This window comes from Sceloporus undulatus, chromosome 2 (assembly GCF_019175285.1).
Source record: "Sceloporus undulatus isolate JIND9_A2432 ecotype Alabama chromosome 2, SceUnd_v1.1, whole genome shotgun sequence".
NCBI classification, from domain to species: Eukaryota; Metazoa; Chordata; class Lepidosauria; order Squamata; family Phrynosomatidae; genus Sceloporus; species Sceloporus undulatus.
In genome coordinates this window covers 252757727-252769008 of record NC_056523.1, presented here as the reverse complement: position 1 = coordinate 252769008, position 11282 = coordinate 252757727, and the positions used below count along the sequence as shown (strand labels likewise).

General features: G+C 38.5%; 1 protein-coding gene across 2 annotated transcripts in view; it reads left to right on the top strand.

Moving 5' to 3' along the window:
• Positions 1–11282, top strand: part of PTCH1 (patched 1) — a 130688-nt gene that overhangs the window by 47794 nt on the left and 71612 nt on the right. The gene's annotated exons all lie outside the window — the stretch shown is intronic.

The following is an 11282-nucleotide window of genomic DNA, read 5'->3' as shown; positions in this document are numbered from 1 at the left end:
CTGATGTTGCTGGGTCTGCCTGATGGCTCCCTCCATACAATGCAGCACCAAAGGAATGCTGTATTTTTGGGGGTCCTTTTTGCACCCTTGAAAGGCCAGATCAAGGCTGTGGCATGAGGTTGTCATTGCCCCGACTCAGGTAGGAAAGGGGCGATGTCCTGCTGCCCCTCAGAGGCTGTATGTATAGCCCCTAAGACAAAGCACAGTAATTGGATTTTGATGTATTTAGTAACATATGTGTAACGAAGTAATGACTCTGGGCCTAACCACCCCCCAGCCCACTTTAAGAGCCAGCAGCTGGATTGGAGGTCTGTTCAGCTTTTTCAAGAAAGACGATGTTTCCACCCTCTCCCACCAGAGAATAAGGTTGTGACAAAGTTTTTTGTACAAATTCTTCACAAAGAAGTCCCAACATTAAAAATATATATATATTTCAACTGTGCAAAAACTCTTAACACTTACCCAGCAGCAATAAAATTTGTGGCAGTGATGGTGATGATAATGATAATTATCATCATCTTTGTTATATTTATTTGTATCCTGATTTCCCACCAAGAATAGGACTCAAAGCAGTTCATAATTTAAAAGAACAATACAATTAAAAACATTAAAATTACCATTAAATTAGATTTAAATTACTTACATTATTAAAACAAATCAAATTAAACTCTTTCATGGAAAAATGGAACAGGTGAAGATTTACATCCTTCCTCAGAACCGTTTTATTCCCCTACTGATCATTGTATGAATGTGCAAGAGTTGTGAATTTTGAAAACCCACATTGTGTGCACTTAGATTTTTGCACCTGCAGTATATAAAACGAGTCAAAGGCCTTTGAAAGGTGACAGAGGCTTCATGCAGTTAAGTACAAAATAGCCTTCATATATTGATCGAAGTTTGAGCTGCTTACAGGCATTTGCCCAAATATTTTATATGTGTCTTTATGCATTTTACTATAAATCCGGAAATGTAGTAAGATCTGATATAACATGCTCAAAAATAAATACTTCAGTCTCTTATAAGAATGAGTTATTGAGCAGTATAATTTTGTCTATCACTCATTTTGTTATTCAGGAATCATTAAAGTTTAATACTGGATAAGGAAAGGTTCCCCCACTGATTTACACTGTCTGTAGATGCTTGTGGATCTGTTCAGCTTGATATGCATAGTGCATACCATGCTGCATGGATTATACTGACAGGAAACTGTTAGTATACTACCATATAATTGTTTTGTTAAGATTTGTGAGTCATCTAGAACTGTGACAGTGAAGGATGAGGGAATGCCAGTGTGAAAAGAGGAATTGAGCTGCCTGTTAAACCGCTTAAGAGACAATGGTGATCTGGCAATTTTAAATGTTCAGAGGCAGAATATAAAGCCAAATTAATCACATCTTTCAACTGTTCTGCAGTTCAGGACTTTTGTTATCACTGATGACAAACTATAACTTAGTTTTATTTAGGGTGCTTCCCAACTCTAGTACTGCAGAACACTTTTTATGCACCAGTGAGGTACAGAATGTGCCTATAGGGCTTTGTAATGGGATACAGAGCCTTTCACCTCTAGGTCATGGGTTCAAATATGCCGCAGGTTAGAAATGACTAAAAGCTGTTGCCACCTGGCAGCTGTTCAGGGGTCTGGGAAACAATACAATGTTCTTAGTGCAAGCTTTTGTGGGCAGGTGTCCACATTATAGTTAGTAGTCTTTGTGCTTGTTGTAGAGCAGAGGTGTTGTTTAGATTCTTTTGGCATTAGACAAGTATTATTGGTTCTTTAGTGGTAGAAAGCAGAGCTTGATAAAGTTTAAGATTTTTGGACTACAACTTCCACAACAGCTTGTCCAGTATTAATTTTTTTATTGTCTGTTATTTTTTAAAGTGGAGAAATTACTCTTAGTATCCTATGTTACAATCTGGTGCTTTAGTTGATATTCTTTCTGCCTCATTCACATCTGGATTAGGGCCAGTCTTGCCATGAGGAAGATGGGTCTTCCATCTCAGGAGAGATGGGCTTTTCTCCAAGAGCAATTTGATTCTAAGGCACTCTGGAAACATCTGGGAAATTTTCTAGCTGGTGTGGTGGATGATTTTCAACCAAGAAATACAGAATACAGAAATGTACAAGAGATTTGGCACGACAGGGCCTCCTCTTTAGAAGAAAGTAGGTAGCTCCTTGGCATACAATTAAGCTGAGGATGATAAACCAATGAATAGCTGTCCAGTAGGAAAGTGAAGGAAAACTTGTGATAAGTCCATTCAAACACTAATATGAGCCTTGTGGCTGCATTGAGAATGATGCCACCTTGGGATTCCATTGACAAACTTCAGCTGTAGCACAGAATGACAAGGAGAGTTGTTGCTGAAATCAGACAGTGAAGTATGGGGAGTGAAAAGAGAAAGAGAGCTTTTTCAATGGTGGCCCTGGCTGTGGAATGTTCACCCTGGAGAGACTTTGCTGGAGCTTAATAGGGAGGGTGAGCACACTATGAGGGTTAGTAGACTGTTTTTCACTCCAGTTAAACACTTAGGAGGCCATACTGGTGAACCCAGCAGGAACTGGAACTGATGTCTTGGGTGACTCAAAGTCATTTCCAGTAATTAATAGGTGAGGTTTCTTGCAAGTTTTGCTGGGTGGCCCTAAACAGCAGTTGCAGACCAAAACAGATCCTTATGCCTTATGGCAACCCTAAGGTGAAGCTATCATGGGGGTTTTCTTGACAGGTTTCTTCAGAATGGGTTTGCCATTGTCATCCTCTGTAACTTGCCCAAAGTCACCTAGTTGATTTTTATGCTCAAGCAGGGAATTGAATGAAGCCTGACTGCCAGAGTTGTAGTCCATCACTAAAACCACTTCACCCCACTGGCTCTCTGAGGCAGTTCCTCCCCTCAAATATCTGAAGGTTTGTGGGGGACAAGGGCCATATGAGAACCCCCAAAAGGGGCTGCACATCATGTCATTTTCTTGCTGACATGATATCATTTCAGCATTGGTGAAAGACCCTTTTGTTCACCTAGGCTAACAGCTTTTAAAATGGTTAATAACAAGTACCTTAATGAGTCCCTCCATTTTATATATATCGTACTCATAAACCTCCCCTAATTTAGTATGTGTCTAAACACACATGTGTGTGTCTATGCATGCACACACAGGCATATATACACATATTTGGGTGGAGTCCATACCATTTCAGAGGCAGGTTTGTGGCTACCTGAATGAGGAGGGCCTGCTCATTTGCAGAGTTGCACGTAATGGTAGTCTCTCTGTAGCAGGAAGGAGCAACCTGGAATCTTCTAGATGTTTGACACTACAAGTCCCATCATCCCTGCCTACTAACATTGCTATGTAGACCCTATAAGACTTGTCATACCAAATTCATCACCCCTTTTCCAAGAAGACACCCGCTAGTTCAGTGTCTTTTTTTCTGAAAACACTAGAAATTCTATTTTGCTAATCTAGCCAAGGATAGTACTGTAATTTTAAGACTTCCCATAGCATTTTAAAAAATGAGTTCTATTACTGTTAATGTGTGTTTGGGTTATAATTGGCTAACTTAAATTTTCTTTCAACCTGTGTGAGCCACCTTGAAATTCCAATAGGGCCAGAATGCAGGATCTAAACTGAAATAATATAACCAATGCTTGTTTTCTCCCACAGCTTCAACTAGTTTATTGAGGAGAGAGCCCATTTTCATTAATAGAGGGGTATACCAGGAGCTTCCAAAGGTTATCTGTTTTGCTAAATGCTATGCAACCAGTGTCTGGAAGGCAGTGGCCTATAGCAGCTCTACAGAACAAGATAGTAGTGATAATGGGACCAGCTCAGCTTAGATACAGAAGTTAGATGAGGCTACAACCCATAATCCGTTTATGCCTGTTAACGTTAAATTGATTTGTTCTTGATCTGTTCCAGAGTTAAGTGGGTTGAGGTTTAGCATAATAAGGATTCACATAAAGAAGGCTGGAGTGCCAGAAGGCAGTCAAAATGTCATTACATTGTTTTTAAGTGTATGTATGTACACTGGTTATTTTCTCTTTCATGTCATTATCTAATTCAGTGTTTGGAACTGCATTGCTCTTGAGAATAATGGATCATTTTTGTGCCAATAGTATTTCCCAATGCACTGTACAATTCTTTTTAAAAATAAATGGCACTTCTGCCATTGTTTTTCATCCCAAGGAGGAGTGGTGAAAGAAGAAACCATAATTATTTTGATATCCAATAGGATTTTTTGCAGTAGTTTTTGTTCTAGGAAGATTATTTGGAATATCTGTTTTCATGGTGTCCATGTTGTGGTCAATAGACAGAATAACTGTGTACTCAACAAGGTGCTGTCCCTCTTTACTGCAGCTCCACTATGGACATACACAGTTGATAAAATTACTTGAGCACAAACCCTTATAAGCATTCTGGTTAGCATTAAGGTATGGTTTGTGTTTGGATCAAAGAATTAATTTGACTCTTTTGCCAAGGAGGGGGTTGGCTCTTCTTTATACTCAGGATGATTATGTGAATTTGGACTGTGAATCAAGTATGGATCAATTTCTGTTTCAGGGTTCCTACATGTTAAGATCTTCCTTAAGATAGGCTCTGCTCCTATTTGCTTTCTGAAGTATGGTGGGTTCTTATTGGATCCTTATACTATAAGGATTTAAAACATGAATTAAAAGAGAACGTTATCACATGCATTTCCTCCTCCCACACTGCTTAAATATATGATTTTTAAACACCGTGCAACTTTCAATGTATTCACTTAAGAATAAGCTGTTGTGCGTAAATTCCTTTAATAATGATCTAGTACTAAAATTGGCTATGTTCATTAATTAAATTCAGATTAAAAACATTTTATTCACATCTGTTTATTTGTAGATTTTCATGAACTTTGTTTTATGGGTGAAAAAGAGAAGAATCTAGCTTTTCCTGCCTGTTGTTGATGTAATGGTGATTAGCTAAATTTGCCTTGTTAAATGAGATTAATACAGTTTGACAGCACCTTGAGCAAGAAGCAATAATTTCTGTTGATACTAAACAGTTGGTCACTTTCAGTAGAGATGAGGAATGTTGCCTTTTGTCTTGAACAACATTTGACCCCTTGGCTGATACTCCTGTTAAATTCCACTGATTCCAATAATAAAATAATGTATGAATTAAGAAAACAGACACAGATTAGAATCTGTCATTTGAAATATAAATCGGTATAACAAGATATCATTTCTGTCTATGCAAAATGAATTGAAAGCTTTAATTAAAAAGCACAAAATGTTATCTGGTGAAGGCAAAGGGTGTAGCCTGAAACACACACTATTCGTAAATGGAATTTAAAATTAATCTTGTTTACCTGTTACCCAATTTTTAAAATGGATTCAGTACATTAAACAAACATGTTATTCTTATTAAAACAATGAAAAGTGCATGCAAGGGTATTCACACATGTATGCATAACTGTTCACTTCTTCATATCTATGATTACTGGCTTTGTTCAGTTTTCTTTTCTATTAGTATACAGCGCGCCCGCGCCATACGCGGCCTTGAACATATGCGCTCAAGCTGCAGGGCGGAAGGGCGGTGCGTCCCATTCAATTGAATGGGCGCGCGCACCTGTTGTGCCCCGCACGCTCCTGTGCCGCCGCGCACAAGCCCCATTGTTTCCAATGGGGCTCGAGCATAGGCGGAATTTGCCTTACGCAGCGGGATCCGGAACAGATCCCCGCGTAAGGCAAGGACGGACTGTATTCAGGTCCAATCTGATTGGTTGAAAGAATAAAAATTTATGTTGGCTGGATTCAGTGATAAGTTTAAAAAAAAACTGGAAAATTTGTGCTAAATAATATCTGATTTACCATGATTTCTTTAAGTATTAGATCCAAATACATTCAAAGCTTTATATTACTATTTTATTAGAATATTTATAATAATATAAATAAAATACATACTTTCCTAATATTTATCAAAAAAATGATTACACCTGAAAAAGAATATTGTTTTTATGTCCACATACCCTAAAAGAGTTATACATACCTGAAATATCTTACCTCAACAGTTGAACTTTCTTTTGTTGTACTTTGAACTTCACTCATTCACTCTGCATTACTTATCAGTTCCATTTCATGTTGAGAGAGAAAACTGATTCAGGCAGTTTTATTTCTTTAAAAGGATTATGTGAATATGTGGCCACAAACAATGCATGGCATTTGTCCTGACTAGTTGAGTAAGAAGCGACAGATTTTGGGAAATAGTGGTATGGTCATTTCTTACTCTTTCCTCTGAGCACTCAGGTTTGTGTCAATGGTCACCGCCTTAAAAAAATAACTAGAATGTTATATTTTATATGGAGTGCATCAAACGTGATTGACTGAAGTACAACAGCTAAGCCAGCTATGGATACTAATTATAGTTGTCTGCCTCCAAGTCATTTTTAACTTACGGTAACCCTAAGGTGAATCCATCATAGGGTTTTCTTGGCAGTTTCTTCAGAGGGAGTTTGCCATTCCCATCCTCTGAGGCTGAGGATATGTGACTTGCCCAAGATTACCCAGTGGGGTTTTATGCTTGAGTGGGAAATCCAACTCTGATCTCCAGAGTTGTAGTTCATCACTCAAATCGTTATATTATGCTAGTTTTCACTGTATAGATACATACATACATATATATTCTGGAAATGTTCCCAAAGCTGTGTATTTATTTTTCCCCCACAATCAATTCTATCTTTGTGTTTGTATTAATAAACAGAACAGAAAAATACAGCATGAACTAAATGTTTTGGGAAATTTTCTACAGAAAAATACTGCATCAGAAACTTTTCTTGAACATTTTGAACCAGCATCTCTGGTTGGAGCCAGTAAAAAGCTGATTTAAAAATCTCCAAATTCAAGAACATGGCTTCTTCTGAGAAGCTGGGCTTGTGTTTGTACATGTCATCAGTAGGAATCAGTTCCATATGATAGGCTGAAATGTGAGACAAGAAGCTAGCTTTAGGGCCCAAACAGACAGGCCAAATGAAGCAGCTTCAAGCCACTTTGGAGGTATGCTGTTTAAACAATGCATGCATCCTAAGAGGCCAGACACTGTGCAAAAGCTGTGCTCTGGTCCTAAGGACCGGAGCACATCTTCGGCATGGTTTCCGGCCTCTTAGGACGTGTGCGTCATTTAAACAGCACACCTCCAAAGTGGCCTGAAGCTGCTTCATTTGGCCTGTCTGTTTGGGCCCTTACTTCCCCAAAGAGCAGGACTTGCACCCCATTTTTTTCTACCTTACCTAGAGTCGAACCTGTTGAAACAATAAGACTGAAAAGATGAAAAAGCAAATAGTAAATATCTATTTCTATTATAGGTAACAAACAATGTATACAATAAAGCATTCATAACAGATACAGACAAAAGATACAAAATGAACACTAGCAAAAATGGCAAGCAAAATAATACAAAATAGCAAATAGACCAAACAATAAAAACTATATCAAAGCAGGGTAGGACAAAATATCGTTCAAAGGGAGAGAGGGGGAGTCACAAAAGAAAGCTAGCCTTATAAAGGTTCAGCAGTTGGATAAAATAATGCATACAGGTGAAGGACATTTCCATCTCAGCAACTCACCATTAACCTATAATGACCAAAGTTCTAGAGCTTGTTCCTATTCCAACAGGTACCAAAGTAAACAGAAGAATATCTTCCATCCCAGCTGCCACTGCTGTGGATTCCAGAAAGAAAGAACAGGCAGGCATAGTACCATTGCTCCTAGCCCCAGCCACTGGTGAAAGGCCCTTCCTCCATCCCAGCTGCCGCTGCTGTGGCCTGGAAAGGAAGGAAGAGCAATATGGTTATAGGCTGCATCAATAGAAGCATATTGTCTAGATCAAGGGAAGTAATAGTGCCACTCTGTTATGCTTTGGTCAGTAGCAACTAATCTCTCTGAACATTATTTTGTTTTAAGTTGAAGGCTTTCATCCATAGTTTTCTGTGGGTTTTTCGGGCTATGTGGCCATGTTCTAGCAGAATTTTTTCCTAACATTTCGCCAGAATCTGTGGCTGGCATCTTCAGAGAATGATGTGAGTTGTTGCTGTTGTTGTTGTTTTATTTGTTTTTCAAGTAAAACCCTTGCTAATCCCTTTTACTAATCACTTTGCTAAACTGATCATAAATGGAAAGGATTTTTTCCCATAATTTTTTTTAAAAAGGTAGATATGTGTTGCATGGCAAGAAGAGTATACCACTTTTACATTTAAGATTAGTTATTCCTTATTATTTCAAATGGACCGAACCTTACTGGGCATTACTAAGTAGATTAATTTAAAAATAGGATTAATGGTATTTTTCTGGATATTTGCTGCACTGTGACAGGATCTCCTTCTCAACAGGGCAACAACTACATCAAAACCACATTTCTAGATCAAAGGACAGCACTAAAAGTGTCAGCGTTTGATGAGTATGGATTACTTTTGCACTCATCTTTTTGGAGACAGAGTTAATGTAATCAAGAAAAAAAAGGCCTAAGAAATAGGAGGATTACAAACAGAACAGCAGAAAGCAAACCTGTTATTAAATGGAAGTGATACAGTCATGGCAACTCCAAAATAAGTCTTATCTGGAAAAAGCCCAGGTGTGCTCTGTAGCTCAGGGTAAACAACTTGTTCCCCCGCCCCCCAATGTTACTGGACTATAACCCTCATGTTTGTGTATGTGCCTTCAAGTCGGCTGTCTACTCATGGCAACCCTATGAATTTCATATTTTTTTTTTTAACACAAGAAATACCAAGAGGTGGTTTTGTCAGTTCCTTCCTCTGAAATACAGCCTGGTATTTGTGGCAGTATCTCATCCAAGTACTAACCAGGGCTCACCTTGCTTAGCTTCCAAGATCAGATGAGATCTAGTGCCTTTAGGATATTTAGGCAATTGCAACTTTCATAATCCTACAGTATTCACTATACTGGCTAAAGCTGCTGGCAGCTGCAGTCCAACAACATCTGGAGGGCCACCCCTGCTGTAGATTGAAAATATTTAAACATTAGCTTTGGTATGCATTATAAGATGTGTTTATATGTTCGGTGGGAGCATTTGACCAGCAGTGGTCTGTAGCCTGGCAGGAAGCATATTCAAGTGACAATTGTATGAAGTAGGATCTCTGTGTGGGATCTATAAATATAGTCCTTTCCATTGGTATGAGGGGCCCGGAGAGAGAGAAAAACAGCTGCAGTGGCACAAATAGTAGGTCTACAATACCTGTGTAGAGGCTTTACTCAGACAGAGCATATTTCAACATAATTCCTATTCAATATGCAAAGGAAATTTGTACCACTTTTGAGACTAACTGAGTGAAAGATGTCGTAGCATAAGCTTTTGTAGATGTGATCCATTGCCTCAGATGCATCTGAAAAAGTAGACCAAGCCTACCAAACATATGCTACAATGTTTTTTGCTCAGGTCCTTACTGCATAAGAAAACAGAGACTGAGCTGGTGAGTAGTTGCTTTCTCTGTGCTGCCATACAACATGATGTCGTAGTTCTTCAGTTCTCTTCCTGCAAAAAACCATTGTGAAAACATATCTTTTGTCGAATGGGTTTTTCCAGCTAGAAAAAAGATACTCTTTTACTGTAGGAAGAGAACTGAAGTGCTGTGATGTCATGCAGTAAGTCATGGAGAAAACCACTACTCTCCAGCTCATTCCCTCTTTGTTTTTTCATGCAATAAAGCTCTCAGTCTGAAAGATGCTGCAATATCGCTTCATATACTGATATTCTAGACTAACATGGCTATGCCTCTAAATAATTCCTATTCATAAGACAACAGTGACTCAAAATACTTGCATGGATGATTGTGAGGGATGTGTATGAGCATGAGCATGAACAGGAACATACCAAATGTATCAAACGGACCAAAATCTGTTGTTGCCTAAGATCAAAACATGTGTCTGAGTCTCTCACATGTTATTTGTCTCACATTTGAATAGCTGATGGTTGGAACAGTGTTGAATCTGAGAAATTAATGATACTATCTAGCAGTAATTTTACTTGTGCATTATAGTCCACCTTAAGCATTAATCAGTTGACATTTTCACATGTAAAAAGAAATGCCCTTTGTTTTAGTGATTGGTGTCCTGTCAATTTGTACAGGGCTTTGGGAGATAGAACACTAATGTTGAAGACTACATCAGTTCATTGGTTTTGATGAAAGAAGCCATTGAGTATTTCCAGTAAGATATGAGAGAGAGAGAGAGAGAGAGAGAGAGAGAGAGAGAGATGGTTGTAACACTGTAATATATGGCACAGTTCAAGTGTTTAAAGGATGCTTTGACAACTATAATGTGCTCTCCCCTAAACTGCTGGCATAGTTCCAAAGTGCATTTAAGCACAGGAGGACTACTGGTTTCTGATGCTGAATCACATGCTATTTTGGGGGAGGGGGTTCCCTATCCTTCAGGAGAGGATGGGAAAAGGAATGATTCTTTAGATCTATGCCACCGTGACTTTCCTTGCACCATTTTTAGTTGTCTCCTTTTTTCCTCCACTAACAGTGCTGTCTGATCAGAAGCCATTCCCATTGCATTCAGTAGGGCTTACAATACATCCAAATCAAAGTCTATAGAAAGTTGAATATGTTTTAGCTTCCTTTACATGGGGAACATGTTATAGGACTGCAGCTCCCAGCAAGCGTCACTATAGATCATGCTGACTAGGACTGTTGGAGCTTGTAGTCCAATAGTATTTGGAGGACCACACATTCCCTAATCTTCCTCTGGACTAGATGCCATAAATATTGTATTTCTGTGCTATTAGTGGGCTTCTTACTACTTTGAGTGTCCTTAGAATCCAAATTCTGGTACAGAGTTCAAAAAAGCAATTTGAGACTCTTGGAGCTGCTTGCTAAAATGTAGCTTACTGTCAGTTTCAACCTGCATCATTATGTGACCCTAGCCTAACAGTATTTTTATATTTTAACTAGCAGGAGCAAGACATACTAATGCTCATTTACTCTTTCCCTCCTACCTCCTTTTAATGGAAGATAAACATTTCCCCTTCTGCCATTGCCAAATTATTTAGGAGAAGAGTGTAAATTGAAGCCATTTATCTTGAAATGTGCCATTGCAGCAGACTGTTTATACAAGTGTAAGAAATTGTAACATAGAAATATTTGGTCTGGTCTGAAAGGAAAAGGTTTCTTTTCTTTCTTCCTTTTTAATAAACTTTCTACATGTGGAAATTTTCATATGATATTGAAAGAACACGTGTCTGGCAGGAATCAACTTAAGACACATCTCTGTTTGTGGAACTGGAACAATGATTTTTAGAA